The 20,572-nt window shown below is 45.0% G+C and overlaps 1 protein-coding gene across 2 annotated transcripts in view; it reads right to left on the reverse strand.

The window, feature by feature from the left end:
• The window catches only part of ZGPAT (zinc finger CCCH-type and G-patch domain containing), a 56,666-nt gene that overhangs the window by 8,095 nt on the left and 27,999 nt on the right, over window positions 1-20,572 (reverse strand). The window lies entirely within an intron of this gene.

Below are 20,572 nucleotides of genomic sequence, written 5' to 3' on the forward strand. Positions count from 1 at the left end.
GAGCTACTTTTCTTTTTAAATCCGTTAGCCTTTGTAAATTTTAAATGACAGAGTTTGGTAAGCTGCAGATTTCAACTTTCAGATATCCTTGAAAATGTAGGTTTCTATGAGTTTCCGCAGAGAATCATACGCACTCAGGCTAAGGCTGGTGTACTTGGGTGTTTCCAGATCCTTGTGCTATTTCCTGACCGTAGATTCCATAATGAAGCATTTAGATTGTACGAATATACTTTGTGGGGCGCAGGTGACCCTTCTGATTTTTTTCTTTTGCATAAATAAGAAAGTGGAGCTCTTCTGGAATGGGAGAGATGTGTGGTGGCCCTTCGTGACACAATTTTTATTTCCTGTACTGAACATTTACGTAGGTTTTAGAGGGAGGCTGGGCATAGAACATTGCTATGGTCCCCTTTGGGTCAAATGATCTCTCTTGGAATACAAGCCTTGTTCAAAGTGCTGAATTTTTAAAAGAACTTTTAAACTACTCACTCTCATGACCCTCGCATAATACCAAATGTCCAGCTCGTGAACCCTGTAGGCTCACAGGACACGGAATAAGAAGACATTCCGCTCCCTGTAAGGAAAATGCCACAACATTTTACTCCAACACAGACGTTTAAATATTTGAAAACATCCCCAGGTGATATCATGGCATTATGAACTTTGCTCATGTAAGAATAAAACATTTGAAAAACATGCTTAACTTTACATTAAATTTGAGGTAATAGTTGGATGTGCATCATCCTTACCATGTTTTTGCTTGCAATTGAGCTCCCTTTCAGGCTAAGCAATGCATACAATGGAATGTGGTATATATATATATATATATATATATATATATATATATATATATATATATATATATATATATAAAATGCATTATCCATTAAAGTTTTAGTTATGTGGAAGACTAGCCAGAGCCAACAGACAGCAATGCACGCTTGACGAGTAACCCCAATATTCATGATGTTTGAGGGTTAAGTAATTTCTTTTTATGTGATAGGTGCAAAGGATTACTTTTAGCCTGACTATGCCCCACATATCCCTGCAAGCCTGCTCTTTCTTTCCTTCAGAGAAGTCTGCCCAGGCTCCTACTATCCACCCTGGAAGGTGTTCAATGCTCTTTCATGGAAGCATGTGAGGCACTCTTCACTGGTCCTCCACTAGGGGAGCAGGTCAAATCATCATTCACTAGCCCACCGCACCTCTAGATAACACTTCCTACGGACAAGATAATGATGGTGCTAATGGATACAACGGGGTTAGGGCGTCTGACCTCATTCCTGCTGTTGCTAAAAGAAAGCCCAGACTTCCCCTCCTCAAAGGCGCAATATTGGAGTAGAAAAGCTAAAATAGAGTAGCTGCCACCCACCACATTGCTGTGCCCCTTCCTCCTCTGCTCTGCCACCAGGACATGACTTTCTCCCAGTCAGTTCTTCCATCCACATAAGGAAGGGTTGACTCAGCTTTGTGCTAAATCACACCTTGTAGTCAAGAGAGTCAGGCCCAAGGGCACACAAAGACTCCCATTCCCTGCAGGCCAGTTGGTGAATGGAGACAATCCGCCTTTATTTAATGCCTCTATGAGGCAATAAATAAAGGCAGATTGTGATAGGTGCAGGCAAGGCATGTCTTAATCACACCCATGGCCTCTCTAAATAACAATAAATTAGCTTTACAACCACAGACATGAAGTGGCACGTGCCTGAGCACTGGAAGAGTCCACTGCAGTACAGGGGACACAGTGGATGATGCCCACAAGCCTGGAATCTAGAGATTATCAGAGTCCATGGCCATTTTACACCCAGCATCCCCAGTGCGTACTGTAGTTATCCATCTTCAAAGCCGAGACTCGGTGGGTTCAAGGAAACCTTGAGCAATGAAAACACAGAGATGTCGTCCATCTGTACTAGGGAAATCACAGGAAATGGTCTCCTCGGCTGAATGTATGGTACAGTGCTTTGACTTAAAGGTATTAAACGTTTTGCCTTAAGATCCGGACACTTTACTAGGGCAGAAAGAGTCCCATGTTATAGGACACTTATTGTAATGATTTCAATCACTCACTTGATTTTCGTAGTCTATTAGGCACGTATTTTTACACGCTGAATAAAATTCACAAAATAATAAACGTATGATGTGCTTTTCTGTAAAAGGTTTTACTGTTCATGTGGGACTTTACTACTCCCAATTTGTGTTGAAAAATAATCGTAACTTAATTTGTTCTTAGATCATCCTCTTTAGAAAAGAAGCTACGTAAGGTACAGACCATTGTTTTGTTTATACACCGGCCAGTTATAAAGCAAGAAAATGCTATCGGCCAAGGATCACGCCGAGCCTAGGAAGCAGTTTCAAAATAAGGCTTTCAGTTTAGCGCAAATGCAATCCAGTATTACAAAAGCAGTTTCAACTATTCAATTTAAGTTGGGAAATACGATTTGATGCCATATACAGAATACCAGGCTTGCATGTCATATGGGCATTCCTCTTGCAAGTCTGCTCCCTGCAGTCTCCTTCTGCTGAGGGACACAATCACAACCTTGTGGTAGGCGAATGGGTTAACAGTAAACATGTTGGTAACAGTGTCTGGCAGGGGAGGCCACGAGTTTCTTAACATTTCAGTGAACTGCTAGGTCCTTCCCGTAGGGCATGGGAGGCTGAGAAGCATTGAGTGACCTGGTGACGTGTCCCTCTCGCAGCCCTGAGAACTTGTGAGTGACCAACATTTGTTTACACTGTGAATGGGAGGAAAGAGTTGCAGCACTGCAGGTAACTGGCAAAACACAGTGAATAGTTACCAGGAGAGAGGCTGATAAGGAAGAACGTGAAGCCTGCAGTAAAGCACACTATGAACCTGCAGCGGGCGGCCCAGGGAAGTGTAATGCGGCCCGGCGCCGCCGGAATTATCTGGAGTGAATTAGTTGCGAGTCCACCTCTTACCCTCTGAGAACTGCGTAAAACTCTGATGTAGTGAGATATGCAGAGCGGCCTTCAGCCACGGGTTAGCAAACCGATCCCCACACTCTTGCTCTATCTAGTTGGAACTATTTTTGTGAAACCTTTTATTTGGCAGCAAGCGCTGGGCTTGTAGTCCTACTTTTGGAGAGTATCGTATTAGAGAAAATGGTCACTCGGCAATAAAAAAAATACCGTTCGAAGGGTTTGCAAAGAGACAAGGCGCGAGCTACCAGCTCAGCTGGATGTTTGTGTTTTGTGTGCGCGCGCGGGTTGGGGGCCAGGGTGCTGCTGCCAAAATTAACTTTCAGGCCAAACTGGTTTACTATATAAACAGTGTCTGTTCAACAACAAGAAGTCAGTTTAAGAACGGCTTCCTATCTACATAACAAAAAGTTCTTGCTTAACCTGCACTGTCCTCTTATCGCCACTAGAGGGCACGGCTACCATAACAATGCAGCAAAACAGACGAGCTGGTGCGACTGAGGTGGCTGCGGGTGCTGGTGGGTGGGCGTGGAGGGTGGGGTGTAGTAGGCGAAAGAGGCGTGGGAGAGATAAAAAGAGACGAAGAGGGAGAACTTAAAAGATCCACTGTCAGTCAAGGAAAACGCACAAAACTGCATCTTTGTGGAGACAAAATACAAACACAACAAAAATGTAGGTCCTGAAACAAACGGTAATAGTCAAAGTCGTGGACTCCCTAACACTACCCAGTCTCACACTAGCAATGACATACCATCCTCCCAGGTGAAACATTTATTAGGAAAAGAATTGCATAAATCCTTCCAAAAATCTAAGGTGCACAAAACATCTTAAAATTGGTTCAGAAGTAAGATGCCATACTGTTTGAGCCAACGTCTTCTTCTAAAAGCACCCGCAGTCCTCGTCTGATTCTTCTGTACCAGAAACTGATCATAATGTAGAAACCTCTACCTAGGTCTGAAGCTCATTAGGGGAGCCATTCACAAATCTAAAGGTACACGTGAGTAGATCTACACGTGCAAGTTTACTCTTACACTTTTGAGTAATGTTACTACTTTTGGCTACTCAGTTTTCACACGCGTAAAGTCACCGATAAGTGTAAACTTACATGGCCGCACCGCCTGGATTCAGGGGTGGAGCATCATTTATAAGTGTAACGTTACTACTTTTCTCACGTTGGTCGAGGTGTCCCTATGATAAAGTATTTACTTATACAGTTTTATATAGAATAAACATTATCCAAAGGTGTTCGTTTTTCAATAGCGCTGTAGTGTTACATAAGGGAATAGGTTACATAGTTATAAAAGAGCTTTGCATGATGGGAAGTCTCTTGCTGTGTTTCGAGTGTTGGCTAGGCAGATTATGTCACCTGTGGAGGAGTTCTTTGGGTGCAGTTGAGTGTCATCGTCATATTGATGATAGACGATTCCAGGGTCTGTTAGCAAGACTCTTAGGGGTCCAATGTTCAGGTTAAACGGGGTAGGGGCTGGCATAGATCCCTGAGAAACCCTTTGTGCAAGGGCAAAAGGTTTAGAAAAGCACAAGTATATTTTTAACGTCTTTGGTCTGGCCATGAGGTACAATTTGAACCACTGGAGAAACACTCCACCAAAGCCCATCCAATTTTTGAGCACGTCAAGAAGCATGTGGGGATAACTGTAGAAAGCTGCCAACAGGTCGAGTGGAACCAGGAGGCATGAGTTGAGGATGCAAAGTGAACTGTCAGCAATTTGGAAAACTGCAGTTTCGGTGCTACAGCCTTGATTGTATCCCAATTCTTATTAATCTAAAAGGTTATCTTGGATCTGTTGCGCAAGTTGGCTCACTACACATCTTTCAATGACTTTTGAAAGGAAGAGGAGATTAGAAACTGGATGAAAGTTGTTAAGGTCATTTGTGTTTGCAAAATGTATTTGAGCATTAGAGTGACTTGCAGTCAGGCAATCAATCCTTAGGCGAGTCAAAGATTCACTACTTTAGCTCAGTGAGGAACATGTGTATGAGAAGGTCTTTGGATAATTGCTGGGATCTGGGTCCACAAAATGGTTTGATGTATGGGCTTTAGTAATTTCTACTCTCCTATTTTGTCCAAGAGATGCCAAATGGTCTTGAATTTACAAGTGGTGATCTGGTTGGACTATTGAATCGGACAGCTTATCAGTGATTTCATTGATTGATCGATTTCACCTTAGAATCAAAGAGTTTTGCTTCTGCTTCAGAGCATGAGTCAAATGTAATCAATCACGGGGCATTGCAAGCCTTTCTAACCAGTTTGAAGATCTGTTTTGGGTGGTTCATTATTGATATAGAACAGGAGCTGTAGAGGGACTATGAAGTACCAAGGACACCTTCCACTCCAAAGATCAACACAAAAAGCCCTTGATGCTGTTCACACCGATATACGCAGCACACTGCCCTGGAGCCAACATAATTTATAGGGCTCCATCATGCTCCAGAAAAAACTCAAATTTAGCAAGTGTTGGTAATAATTATGCCTCTTATTTACTAGCTTGGAACTGGGATCTTGAACTGTAGAGCTGAGCACGTTGATGCTTGCCGTTGTTCATGAATGTATTTGGGTTGTGATCTTGCTCTGTAGTAGACAGGAGTTCACGACAGCTGGAGGTGGATGACTCATAGTGATAGGTCTGGCGTATATTATCAGCTTGATTAAAACTATTAATTGGGATGGTGTCTGCTACAGCTTTGGGGTTGAAGGCGGGTCAAGGTGAAAGCAATGGGAAAGATGGTGGGCATAGTGAGGTTGGTGTTGGGGATTGGAAGGTGCCATGATTTTTATGTGGTGCTTTGTGGTAAAGGGATCCTCTGCGGTCAAATTCAGGGAAAATTAAGGGAGAAGAGCGGGAAGAAAGGAGATCTTTTACTGTTAGATCTGTGAAGAGGTGGAGTGGAGATTATAAGGAGACATAAGGGAGTCACATTATGGTTAAAGGTTGACAGCTGTGTTGAGTTTGATTCAGGTGGAACTGGAGGCCATTGTATGGCCTGTGCAGTATTAGGTATTTATGTTCTTTTGTGAGTGGTGTGTCAGAATTCATGAGGTGTGATTTTGAATGCCATAGATTTCTGAGTGAATGTCAGAGAGAGAGAGAGAGGAGTGTGGGGTTGAGGGAGGCCAGGAAGGCAACATCTCATATGAGAATGCATGGAAAGTGTTTTCAGATATAGGAGACAGACTTCGTGTTATTAAAGACAGCCCACAGTGGGCTGGTTAACTATGTGGAATGCTACAATTCCATTCAAGTAGTGCCTAGGTGAGATATTTCCCCAAAGTAGGTAGCTGGACTTACTCCAGCTCTGAGCCAGAGAACATTTACAACTGCACATTTACAGCTGTTTTGGGTCATATTTTGGCTGTAGTAACTATAGAAGTGCATTTTATGAACAGCATTGAACTTACGCGTTTGTGAGTGGATGCATGTCCTGCCATAAACCCCTCCTTAGCCCTTGTTACTCCTCCCTAAGCCATTCCCATTTATTTGTAAAGATTTCCCATTTTCCAACCACTCCTCCATCCCTCCCACATTCACTACTAAAACGTATACCGATGTGCGCAGGGCTCTCTGCAGTCAGAGTGAGATAACTGCATATAAAAGACAAGAGAGAGGAAGACCTCAGCATATAGGTTAGTGCATAGCATTGATGTATGTTAGTAGTACTGTTACAGGGCTACAAACATTTTACAAAATGCAGTTTCTGAATAGGCCCCTAGGTGTGTTGCAGCATTTATATAGCACTTCATATCCCCAACGAGGCCAAAAGTGTTCCGATTTACACTGGACTCCTGATGATTATATAGGCTTTACTAACACTGACAAGATGTCGAACTACTTTTGCAATGGGTTGCACTCTCCTCCATGGAAGTACAGTGTTAGTTATTTAGTCAACTAAAAGGGTTACAGTTTGTGATGTTTTCATGCCACGGTGTGCATTTTGGAATATGCAAATAATTGAAATATATTGTGCAAATCCTTAGAAATGGATGTTTAAGTTGCCTTGAGTTACATGGGACTCTTCACACCATTAATAATTTATAATGTCTTTATTGTATTAGCATGTATAGACAGCCATGTAACTGTGATGAGGTACTGAGGTGCCAAAGTGCTTCGTGGATAAGTAGCATTCTACTCTGTGGGAAAACTTACAGCATTAGAAAAGGGAGTTACAAGTTGCCCTGATGTCTATCTCTCCGTTGCCACAGTTTTTGCAAGTAGTTTGCTATGCAATTTGTCATTTTTGTAAAAATAACACAGAGTGGTCACATTGACACAGGGCTGGGAGCATATTTATGAGTAACAGAAAGTGCAGACCACACTGCCTTTTACATTCAAGGATATATGCAACACGTTCTGGCAAAACCAAAAGGTCTCATCTTTATGATGTAAGCGCTAAGCTACTGGCTTTGCCATTGTTTACTTGTAAAGCATAGTTTAAAAAAAGTAAATGAAAAAACATTTCAAGATACCGGAGGAAAAACAAACAAATATCTTAAGGCATCTCGAAACTAAACGCTGAAAGCAATATTTACAATCTTTGTAGACCGAATGGTTTATTTTTCAAATTTCATGCAGCAAACTGAGCAGAATGTGAAGAGCGTGATGACAGTGATCCAGTCAAAAAGGAACAGAGGCCTAGTTGTAGGTTTCTAACTGAGAGCAACAGCTTTCTTTTGCCGTGGAGAAGAAAATATAAAAATTGAAAGGGCATTTTAGTTTCCACACAGTACAAAACTGGAACAAATGCTGCAGTAATTTGGTGCTCTGCAGAAGACCAAAACATCTGGTGTAAGAGACCTATCCCTTTAAACCACGTTCAGTGCACCTTCTGAGTCAAAGTGAGAATAGCATCCTCCCAATCCTTAGCACCATAGAAGCTTTCTTTGTGAGGCAAGGCCTATGTTTTCATGAACCATGTGGAAAGTAGGACATAAAAGAAAACCAACATGATAAAGTCTGCCTTACAGTCAATCCTGGCACAAATATAACTGTTGCCATGGTTTAATGGATGGGTTTGGATCGGTGGGATGCAGCACATGGTGGTTGAGAATGGAGAGCAGCACACAAGGAACGGAGCAAGAAAATATTAACAATGTGCTCTTCCACAGTCATAGAAAAAAAAGTAGTTGCCTGATGTAAGGCACAGAAGGATAGATGTCATCAAATTAAAAGGGTGGTTAAGAAGCTCCACGGGAGGGACAAACACAAGAAGACAAAAGAAGCAAATTAGATTTACAGGAAAGCCAACAAATGATAAGTGGCTGTCCTAAAGTCCATTTCGATTGGACATAAATCAACACCATTAAGTGAACGCGGACAGTCTCAGGAGCAAAGTTCCAACTCCTACATCGTGGCGGGGGGTCAGGTGGGAGGGGGGGGGGGGGAGAGAGAGGGGGGGGGGGAAGAGAGAGGGAGGGAGAGAAAGAAAGAAACAAAGTGTGGATTTTTTTTTTTTAGGGGCACCAAAAATAATTAGGCCTGGTTAGACAAATGGGTGACAACTGGCAGGTATAAGTGTGGAAAGAGCATTTTGAGTTTGCTGGCCTGCGAGTCGGTGGCTGCACCTTGTGGTTTTAAATTTATAAAAGGCGTTGGAACAACTTCCTCCATACTTCAATACAACTAGGCAATAGCAATGGAGTTTCAAGTATTGGCAGAGGTTCAAAAGCACTACCTTGTTGACTTACACAGTGGTATCAGACTTCTTCAGAGCACATAAAAAAAAAAGAAAAACAAAATCTAGGAGAAAAAAAAAAAAATTCACAAACAATGTTAATGGCTCCAGAGAGTTTGAAAATGAACTTCCAGATACCACCTCGCTATTTTATTTTCACTGAGTCAAATTAAAATATATAAAAACAGGACTGATTAAATAGTATTTTAGTCACTTTGTTGTTTACCCAATGAAATGTACTATGTGTGACAGTTTTAGTTATTCTCATTTGTAATGAGCAGGGCAGCAGAATGCTTGGTAAATTCTTGGACTCAAACCTCATTAAGCAAATGTGCCAATAAAGACAGACATAAATACTGCTATGCCTTTCACTGATCAAGATGCTTCAATGTAGAACTAACGAGGATCTCAAGCGCCCTGGCATTAAAACACAACACTAGCACACGGTGCAGTAGCCTCTCTGCACTTACCCTCTCCGTAATAGTAAAGCACTTTTTAATCTTTCATTGGATGACATTATTAACCAGAACAAGGTATCGGTTCTTAAGGCTAAAACGTCATCAGTACTGTTGATTAACCCACACACTGACTGATTAGTCAATTTTTCAGTCTGTCAAATACCTATCTTTATAAACACCAGACAGTATTCAAAAGTGAGAAGCAGAACAGGCCACTAGTAGAAGTAAACTACACAAGTTCCAAACAGATGGGTTCTTCGTACAGGACCCTCCAGCAGCAATCTGAAAGATGAATTGATCTTGACTGTGACCCAGTCATTGTTTTCTGCATTGTTGGTTGGCAATAATTTCTTGAAATGTTCTGCATTCTAAAAAAAAGTCATGCAGGCTTGTAAATATTCTAGATCGTTTTTGCTTCTACACACCCCTAGTGACTCCACAATTTCACATTTGTCTGCCAACGGTATTTTGCATTCTGGGACAGGTAAGTTCACTTTTAACATAATAGTATGGGTCCAAAAATCCCAGCAAGAAAAGTGGACTTGGCTGAAAAGCCAGCACGAGCAGGAGGTGTCACTCACGACATTGAACCAAAAAGCAGGTATACAGAGAGAGGCATGCTTCAAAACAGTACATAGTTAGTGTTTTTGACACCTAAGGGCTGGACAGACTGTCACGTTCAACTTCGTAGCTACAAATCCATCATTATCAACTCCAGAATTTCTCAGGTTTGTCGAGGGGAGAGGAGTAGATTACCACTGCCAAGTCCCTCCCTTCCAGTTGAACTCAGCACTAAGAATGTTGACCAAACAGTGGAAGATGTAAAACTAAGGATAAATAAACAAATTCACACCTAGGGACAGGCTGATCAGGGCACCTTCTCTACGTGACCAGAATCATTGTTTAATCAATGGTCGCTCAACCCCATACCCCATTCAGGGCTACTAGTCAATACCAAAAAAGTCGACATTTGATGTAACAAAACCTACACATCAACAACTCTAAACACAGACCTATGTAAAACCATTGTTCCATGAAAGCCGTAAAATAAACGCCACACAGAAAGAATAACGTGGCATAACCAAAATGTGGTTACAGTAAACAGATAGCCTTTGTTTGAATACGTTTTTAAATTAGCAAATTAAAATCATGATACTATTGGGGATATATTACAAATATTCACCTTCATGATTTGGGCAGATGTTTCTGCCACTTTCACCGTCTGTTACAGGTACGTATTGTCAGGATAAAGAAAGGAACAGGCAAGCTGTCACATCTACCATGTATAAAGGGCAGCAAGCAGCAAAAACACCATCCTGTACAAACATGCAAAAGGTGTTCCACATGGACATCTTTCAATCAGGTCCAACACAGGCCTCCACTACCCCGATGCCACAGTATAACCTCATTCATCTTCTTACCATCCCCATCTGCTCTGCACAAGGGAAGCGAAATGAATGTTACAGATAAAATGATTGGTACCCACAAACTAGAGTTTTCTACGATCATTTCCAGTTTACTAATGGCCTAATCACAGGGGGAAGCAGCAACCCTAACTAGGCTTAATGGTACACTTGGAGTTTACATCTTCGTAGTGAAGTGGTCAAGCACCTCTTGTTCAAAGCCTCTACTGCGCTTGCGGACTGTTGTTTCCACTGACAAAGTAGCTCACAAAAAATGACATGGCTGTGCGGCAAGCTTTATAAAAAAAATAATAATAAAAAAAACAAAAAAAAACACAACACTTAAGGACCTTAGCTTTAAAACAATCTTATGTGTAGTCTGCCTTGTCCCTTTGCTATTCCACATTACTGGAGTCTCGATGGAACCAGGAACTTCATCAATACTTAAATTGCGCTACGCTGACCACTCCCGTAAATGTGGCTTCCTCTCCATCCTCCACTACAACACATACCTCGCGCATTACTACCAAAATCCACTGCTACTACACAATATCCCCTATAAAACACACCACAACTACGGTTTAACCACAACCTTAACCCTATTATGGATACACCACCTACACAATACTGTCTACATCCTACCCAAGCACAAAAACTGGCATTCTGTCCCATATACAAAAATGTGTTCTACCACCACCACGTACATCCTTCTGTATGCACTGTCCTACACCCTGCACTACTGCTAACACCAGGTGTTAGAGGAAGCATTGTGCTTCCTCTATCACCTGCAAAAACACTTTACACCAGGCATCCATCCTACACCCAAACCAAAACACACAATAGATAAGTTAAACCATCACCACCCTACAGTCACTTACAAGATCTATAGCCTATACCACCAATTAAGCAGTATACCGCTGCATGTTCTGTGCACAATACGCCCCACACCATATAGTGTTTCTTAACCTTCAATTTTACAGTACCCTCTCCAGGAACCCGGTCCAGTACCTTCAGGAAGAGGCATCTCTTTCCTACCACTTGCTCTAATGATCCCCTTCCCCAACACCAGCGAGTGTTGCATACTACTTTTATATCTGTGATTCATTTGTGGTACCCCCTTGGACCAGGAGTGGGTGCCAGTGCTGTAGGAGGCTGGCCTGGCTTATAGTGGGTACCTTGTGGTACTTACACCTTGTGCCAGGTCCAGTTATCCCTTATTAGTAGAATAGAGGTGTTCTAGCAGCTCAGGCTGATAGAGGTAGCTATTGCAGAGCAGCTTAGGCTGAACTAGGAACATGCAAAGCTCCTACTATACCACTTATATCATAAGAAAACACAATATTCAGAGTTACTAAAAATAAAGGTACTTTATTTTAGTGACAATATGCTAAAAGTATCTCAGAGGATACACCCCCTTAGGAGATAAGTAATAAACACAAATTATATGCACACAAACCAAAATCAGGTAAGTAACAGTAAGAAAAGTAGTGCAAGCAATGTAGAATCACAGTAGAATGCAATAGGGAGAAATAGGCCTAGGGGCAACACAAACCATATACTCCAAAAGTGGAATGCGAACCACAAATGGACCCCAGGCCTAGTGTAGTGTGTAGAGGATCACTGGGAGTGTAAGAAAACACTAAGGGTGTCCAAGATACCCCACTCCAAGACCCTGAAAAGTAGGAGTAAAGTTACCCTACTACCCCAGAAAGACAGTAAAGTCGAGATAGGGGATTCTGCAAGGACAACAACTCACTGCAAAACACTGAAGACGGATTCCTGGACCTGAGGACCTGTAAAGGAAGGGGACCAGGTCCAAGAGTCACGCAAGTGTCCAGGCGGGGCAGGAGCCCACTAAACCCCAGATGAAGGTGGAAAAGGGCTGCCTCCGGGTGGAAGAAGCCGAAGATTCTGCAACAACGGAAGGTGCCAGGAACCTTTCCTTTGGTCAGAAGATGTCCCACGGCGTGCTGGAGGATACAGAGTTGTTTCCACATAGAAAAACCGCAAACAAGCCTTGCTAGCTGCAAGAGTCGTGGTTGAGGATTTTGGGTGCTGCTAGGGCCCAGGAAGGACCAGGAGGTCGCCCCTTGGAGGAGGAGACAGAGGGGGGTGCTCAGCAACACAGAGAGCCCACACAGAAGCAGGCAGCACCTGCAGAAGCACCTGAACAGGCACTTAGAAGATCTGAGGACAGTGGTCGACTCAGAGTCACAAAAGAGGGTCCCACGACGTCGGAGTCCAACTCAGCGAGTTGGGAAATGCAGGAGTGAGTGCTGGGGACCAGGGCTAGGCTGTGCACGAAGGAAGTCTTGCAAAAGTGCACAGAAGCCCGAGCAGCTGCAGTTCATGCAGTACACAGGATTACTGTCTGGTGTGGGGGAGGCAAGGACTTACCCTCCACCAAATTTGGACAGAAGGGCCACTGGACTGTCGAAGACACTTGGACCGAGCTCCTGTGTTCCAGGGACCACACTCGTCCGAATGAGAGGGGACCCAGAGGACGGGTGATGCAGAAGTTTAGTGCCTGCGTTAGCAGGGGGAAAACTCCGTCGACCCACAGGAGATTTCTTCTTGGCTTCCAGTGCAGGGTGAAGGCAGACAGCCCTCAGAGCATGCACCACCAGGAAACAGTCGAGAAAGCCGGCAGGATGAGGTGCTACAATGTTGCTGGTAGTCTTCTTGCTACTTTGTTGCGGTTATGCAGGCGTCCTGGAGCAGTCAGCGGTCGATCCTTGGCAGAAGTCGAAGAGGGAAGTGCAGAGGAACTCTGGTGAGCTCTTGCATTCGTTATCTGATGAGATACCTGATAAATAGCCCACATAGGAGGATTGGCTACAGAGAAAGGTAAGCACCTATCAGGAGGGGCCTCTGACGTCACCTGCTGGCCCTGGCCATTCAGACCTGTCCATTGTGCCCTCCCACCTCTGCATTCAAGATGGCAGATGTCTGGGACACACTGGAGGAGCTCTGGGCACCTCCCCTTTCCTTTGTCCAGTTTCGCGCCAGAGCAGGGCTGGGGGGGTGGGGGGGGGGGGTCACTGAACCGGTGTAGACTGGCTTATGCAAGGAGGGCACCATCTGTGCCCTTCAAAGCATTTCCAGAGGCCAGGAGAGGCTACTCCTCCCAGGCCCTTCACACCAATTTCCAAAGGGAGAGGGTGTAACACCCTGTCTCAGAGAAAAGCCTTTGTTCTGCCTTCCTGGGACCAGGCTTCCCAGGCCCCGGGGGGAAGAAACCTGTCTGAGGGGTTGGCAGCAGCGGTAGCTGCAGTGGAGACCCCAGAAAGTTAGTTTGGCAGTACTCAGGCTCTATTTTGGAGACCCGGGGTTGCATGGAATTGTCCCCCCAATACCAGAATGGTATTGGGGATGACAATTCCATGATCCCAGACATGTTACATGGCCATGTTCGGAGTTACCATTGTGACGCCACATATAGGTATTGACCTATATGTAGTACACGTGTAATGGTGTCCCCGCACTCACAAAGTACGGGGAATTTGCCCTGAACAATGTGGGGGCACCTTGGCTAGTGCCAGGGTGCCCACACACTAAGTAACTTGGCACCTAACCTTCACTAAGTGAGGGTTAAACATATAGGTGACTTATAAGTTACGTAAGTGTAGTGTAAAATGGCTGTGAAATAACGTGGACATTATTTCAATCAGGCTGCAGTGGCAGTCCTGTGTAAGAATTGTCTGAGCTCCCTATGGGTGGTGCAAGAAATGCTGCAGCCCATAGGGATCGCCTGGAACCCCAATATCCTGAGTACCTAGGTACCGTATACTAGGGAATTATAAGGGTGTTCCAGTGTGCCAATCAGAGTTGGTAAAATTAGTCACTAGCCTGCAGTGACAATTTTAAAAGCAGAGAGCATAAACACTGAGGTTCTGGTTAGCAGAGCCTCAGTGATACAGTTGGGCACCACACAGGGAACACATATAGGCCAAAAACTTATGAGCACTGGGCTCTGGCTAGCAGGATCCCAGGGAGACAGTAAAAACACCCTGACATATACTCAAACAGGCCAAAAGTGGGGGTAACAAGGCTAGAAAGAGGCTCCCTTCCAACACAACCCCCCCCCCCCCCCCCAAACGGACAATAAGGCTAACCTTGGCCAGTTGAGTCTTTATTGTCTAAGTGGTGATAATTGGAGAGTAGCTCTGCAATAGATTGGTTACTCCCTTTATCATCCACTGTATGGTTACTTCGCTGTGGGATGTAAACCACCCTGTTTGAAGTTTTTTTAGCTAGTCATCAATGTGAAGTTATATTCTCAGAGTTCCTACTAGTATGTTTAAGTTTAGAGCAGTGGGAATTGTCCACTGGACCTATATCAAGTGATGAGAATGACTGACAGGGATGCTGTCTCAATAAAGCCATAGCTGGGCACAAACGTTGTCCATATGGCTGTAAGAGAGAAGAGGGATGCTATTTCTCTTGAGTTGGAGCAGGGCAGGTGTAGGAAGTTGGCTCTGTATGCACTATTTCAAAGAAAGGAATAGTATTCACAGAGTCCAAGGGTTCCCCTTAGAGGTAAGATAGTGGCAAAAAGAGATAATACTAATGCTCTATTTTGTGGTAGTGTGGTCGAGCAGTAGGCTTATCAAAGGAGTAGTGTTAAGCATTTGTTGTACACACACACAGGCAATAAATGAGGAACACACACTCACAGACAATTCCAGGCCAATAGGTTTTTGTATAGAAAAATATATTTTCTTAGTTTATTTTAAGAACCACAGGTTCAAATTTTACATGTAATACTTTGAATGAAAGGTATTGCAGGTAAGTACTTTAGGAACTTTGAAAATCACAATAGCATATATACTTTTCAAATAAAACACACATAGCTATTTTAAAACTAGACAGTGCAATTTTCACAGTTCCTAGGGCAGGTAAGTAATTGTTAGTTCTTGCAGGTAAGTAAACCACCTACGGGGTTCAAGTTTGGGTCCAAGGTAGCCCACCGTTGGGGGTTCAGAGCAAGCCCAAAGTTACCACACCAGCAGCTCAGGGCCGGTCAGGTGCAGAGTTCAAAGTGGTGCCCAAAACGCATAGGCTTCAATGGAGAAGGGGGTGCCCCGGTTCCAGTCTGCCAGCAGGTAAGTACCCGCGTCTTCGGAGGGCAGACCAGGGGGGGTTTGTAGGGCACCGGGGGGGGGGGGGGGGGGGGGACACAAGTTAGCACAGAAAGTACACCCTCAGCAGCATGGGGCGGCCGGGTGCAGTGTGCAAACACACGTCGGGTTTCCAATGTAAATCAATGGGAGACCAAGGGGTCTCTTCAGCGATGCAGGCAGGCAAGGGGGGGGGGGGGGGGGGGGGGGGGGCTCCTCGGGGTAGCCACGACCTGGGCAAGAGAGGGGGCCTCCCGGGGTCACTCCTGCACTGGAGTTCCGATCTTTCAGGTCCTGGGGGCTGCGGGTGCAGAGTCTTTTCCAGTCGTCGGGATCTGGGAGTCAGGCAGTCGCGGTCAGGGGGAGCCTCGGGATTCCCTCTGCAGGCGTCACTGTGGGGGCTTGGGGGGGGGGGGGGGGGGGGGGGGGGCAACTCTGGCTACTCACAGTCTGGTAGTCGCCGGGGAGTCCTCCCTGAAGTGTTGTTTCTCCACAAGTCGAGCCGGGGGCGTCTGGTGCAGAGTAGCAAGTCTCACACTTCCGGCGGGAAACGCAAGTTGTTTTAAAGTTGCTTCTTTGTTTCAAAGTTGCAGTCTTGGGTGAACAGAGCCGCTCTCCTCAGGAGTATCTTGGTCCTTCTAGAGCAGGGCAGTCCTCTGAGGATTCAGAGGTCGCTGGTCCCTGGGGAAAGCATCGCTGGAGCAGTGTCTTTAGAAGGGGGGAGACAGGCCGGTGGAGCTGGGGCCAAAGCAGTTGGTGTCTCCGTCTTCTCTGCAGGGTTTTTCAGCATAGCAGTCCTCTTTTTCTTAGGTTGCAGGAATCTAGTTTCCTAGGTTCTGGGGAGCCCCTAAATACTGAATTTAGGGGTGTGTTTAGGTCTGGGAGGGCAGTAGCCAATGGCTACTGTCCTTGAGGGTGGCTACACCCTCTTTGTGCCTCCTCCCTGAGGGGATGGGGGCATATCCCTAATCCTATTGGGGGAATCCTCCATCTGCAAGATGGAGGATTTCTAAAAGTCAGAGTCACCTCAGCTCAGGACACCTTAGGGGCTGTCCTGACTGGCCAGTGACTCCTCCTTGTTTTTCTCATTATCTCTCCTGGACTTGCCGCCAAAAGTGGGGGCTGTGTCCAGGGGGCGGGCATCTCCACAAGCTGGAGTGCCCTGGGGCATTGTAACACGAAGCCTGAGCCTTTGAAGCTCACTGCTAGGTGTTACAGTTCCTGCAGGGGGGAGGTGTGAAGCACCTCCACCCAGAGCAGGCTTTTGTTTCTGTCCTCAGAGAGCACAAAGGCCCTCACCACATGGGGTCAGAAACTCATCTCTCAGCAGCAGGCTGGCAGAGACCAGTCAGTCCTGCACTGAACAATTTGGTAAAATACAGGGGGTATCTCTAAGATGCCCTCTGTGTGCATTTTTTAATAAATCCAACACTGGCATCAGTGTGGGTTTATTATTCTGAGATGTTTGGTACCAAACTTCCCAGTATTCAGTGTAGCCATTATGGAGCTGTGGAGTTTGTTTTTGACAGACTCCCAGACCATATACTCTTATGGCTACCCTGCACTTACAATGTCTAAGGTTTTGCTTAGACACTGTAGGGGCATAGTGCTCATGCACCTATGCCCTCACCTGTGGTATAGTGCACCCTGCCTTAGGGCTGTAAGGCCTGCTAGAGGGGTGACTTACCTATGCCACAGGCAGTGCGAGGTTGGCATGGCAGCCTGAGGGGAGTGCCATGTCGACTTAGTCATTTTCTCCCCACCAGCACACACAAGCTGGCAAGCAGTGTGTCTGTGCTGAGTGAGGGGTCCCTAGGGTGGCATAAGACATGCTGCAGCCCTTAGAGACCTTCCCTGGCATCAGGGCCCTTGGTACCAGGGATACCAGTTACAAGGGACTTACCTGGGTGCTAGGGTTGTGCCAATTGTGGAGACAATGGTACATTTTAGGTGAAAGAACACTGGTGCTGGGGCCTGGTTTGCAGAGTCCCAGCACACTTCTCAGTCAAGTCAGCATCAGTATGAGGCAAAAAGTGGGGGGTAACTGCAACAGGGAGCCATTTCCTTACAGCAGGGATGCTGTCCTCTGAGCTCCACACTAGGGCAGGGCTGCTGTGCTAAGTGTTGTGAGGCAGTTCAGTGTTACTGCACTAAAGTTTCTCTGGGAGGGTTGGAGGGATCCTCCATGTTAACTAAAATGGTGCACTTTTTTCACCAATATTAGTGATCACACAGAGAGGTACTTCCACCTCCGGGAGTACAGCTGTGGCAGCTGATGGTTCCCTTGGGACAGGTGCCACCCCAGGAGAGGTTTCTCCCACCACAGGAATGGTATCCTGAATGGCAGGGTGGGTAGGGAATACTTTGATGCCCTTTTTACCTGTTGTTGGAGAAGGATCCTGAGTTTTCAGGCCTTTTTCTCTCCTTTGCTTTTTCATTTCAGCTGAAATGAGAGGAAGCAATTCCTCAGGGATACCCAGGATGGCTGCATGGGTATTAAACTCTACCAAAGCCAAACCGGAGGCCTCTAGGTCATTACCTAAGAGACAGTCTACAGGTAAGCTAGGTGATACTACCACCTGCGTAGGTCCAGTAACTCCACCCCACCTAAACTGAATTATAGCTAAAGGAAGGAACTTAGTGGAGTTATGGACATCAATAATCTTGTACTGTTGTCCAATGATGTGTTGTGCAGGAGACACTAGGTTTTCAATCACCAAAGTGATACTGGCACCTGTGTCCCTGTAGGCCTGAGCCTCAACACCATTTATTGAAACAGTCTGCCTGTGCTTATCCATTGTAAGGGGACAAGCAGCCAGTGTGGCAAGGCCAATGCCACTAGGTGTGACAGAAACTGTCTTGGGACTGACTACCCCAGTTTCTATGATGGACCCATAAGTGAACCCAACTACGCCTTTATTTTGACTGTTGCCAGCAGTCCCACCACTATTACCATTACTGCTAGGGGCACTAGAGTTTGATGTATTAGTGGTGGTAGGCTCAGGGGGTTTATCTAGGCAGGACATATCCCCTGGCCTATGGCCTTTATTTTTACACACATAGCACCAAGGCTTTTTAATGTGTGTGGGTTGTGAAGAAGAGGAAGAAGTTGATTTATCCCCACCCCTTGAAGAGTGTTTAGGATTTGAAGAAGGATCTTTAGTTTTACCTTTATCCCCATGCTTATCCTGAGATTTCTCACCATATTTCTTCTTGCCATCCTTGTCACCTCCTGTATGAACCTTTCTGTTCACTCTTGTTCTGACCCATTTGTCTGCCTTCTTTCCCAATTCTTGGGGAGAGGTCAGATCTGAGTCTACCAAGTATTGGTGCAACAAATCAGACACACAATTGTTCAAAATATGCTCTCTCAGGATTAGGTTATACAGGCTTTCATAGTCAGTCGCATTACTGCCATGCAACCAACCAGCCAAGGCCTTCACTGAACAGTCTACAAAGTCTGTCCAGTCTTGAGAGGACTCTTTTCTGGTGTCTCTGAACTTAATCCTGTATTGTTCAGTGGTTAAGCCAAATCCATCCATGAGTGCATCCTTCAAAACTTTGTAATTATTAGCATCACTTTCTCTGACAGTAAGGAGCCTATCCCTACCCTTACCAGTGAAAGATAGCCACAAGATAGCAGCCCACTACCTTTGAGGGACCAACTGTACCATACAGGCCCTCTCAAGTGCAGCACACCACTTGTTAATGTCATCCCCCTCCTTGTAAGGGGGGGGGGGGGACTATCTTATACAGGTTTCTGGAATCTTGCTCTCTAACAGGATCGCTATCAAAAACACTACTGCTGCCACCATGGGGAACTAACCCCAATCTCTGCCTTTCCCTCTCTGAATCCAGAGATTCCCTGTCTAAGGCCAGCTGGGCTTTTTAAGCTCCAGCCTGGCCTCTTCCAACCTCAGCTTTCTGAGTTCCCTTTCCATTAAGTTATCCTCAGGGTGGGAGGCTTGGGAATGGTGAGATACAGAGGAAATGTGGGAAGTGGCAGAGAGAGACCTGTCCCTAACTGGCTGGACCCTAGTAACCTGGCCTTTAGGAGTAAAAGGTGCCTTACTAATGTGTGACCCCCGGTCCCACTTCCAGTGTCAGTAGGTGGCCTGCTAGGTGGCAGGTCATTGTAAGAACCCTCCCCAATCTCTTCAGGGAACTCCTTTGAGTGACTGTGATCATTCCCCTCCTACCTCCTGTTCCTGGCATGGGCCAGACTACTTCTGGTCATTTTCTAGGAGAAGGTTGAAGAGAAAGTCACTGGTAGGATTCTTACCAATGCTTAAACCTCTTTTTATGCAGAGACCCCTCAAACTTTTAAAGTTTAAACTCTCATAGGTTGCTTGAACAATTTTGGGAGTGAGCTCTACTGCAGACATGATAGAAAAAGGTTCAGGACAGAGAGAGAACATTTTTTAGAACTTTTAAAAGTACAGAGAAAAAAAAACGTTTTCAAACTTTTTGAAAACTTTAAAAAGTTTTCAGAAACTTTGTAGAAAGTTTTAGAGCAGAACAGTAAACTGTTTTGGTTCAATTTGTATATATTGAAATATTTGGTATATGTTTTTCTCGTGAAAAGCACCAATGACAAAGAGGTAGAGCAGTTACAAGTACTTTTCCCACCGCTGCACAACCAATATAGGAGGCTGGCCTGACTTATAGTGGGTACCTTGTGGTACTTACACCTTATGCCAGGTTCAGTTGTCCCTTATTAGTAAAATAGAGGTGTTCTAGCAGCTTAGATTGATATAGGTAGCTATAGCAGAGCAGCTTAGGCTGAACTAAGAGACATGCAAAGCTCCTACTATACCACTTATTCAATATAGCACTATATCATAAGAAAACACAATACTCAGAGTTACTAAAAAAAAAAAAGAAAAAAAAAGTACTTTATTTTAGTGACAATATGCCAAAAGTATGTCAGAGGATACACTCCCTTAGGAGGTAAGTAATATACACA

This window comes from Pleurodeles waltl, chromosome 7, assembly GCF_031143425.1.
Source record: "Pleurodeles waltl isolate 20211129_DDA chromosome 7, aPleWal1.hap1.20221129, whole genome shotgun sequence".
In the NCBI taxonomy this organism is placed as follows: domain Eukaryota; kingdom Metazoa; phylum Chordata; class Amphibia; order Caudata; family Salamandridae; genus Pleurodeles; species Pleurodeles waltl.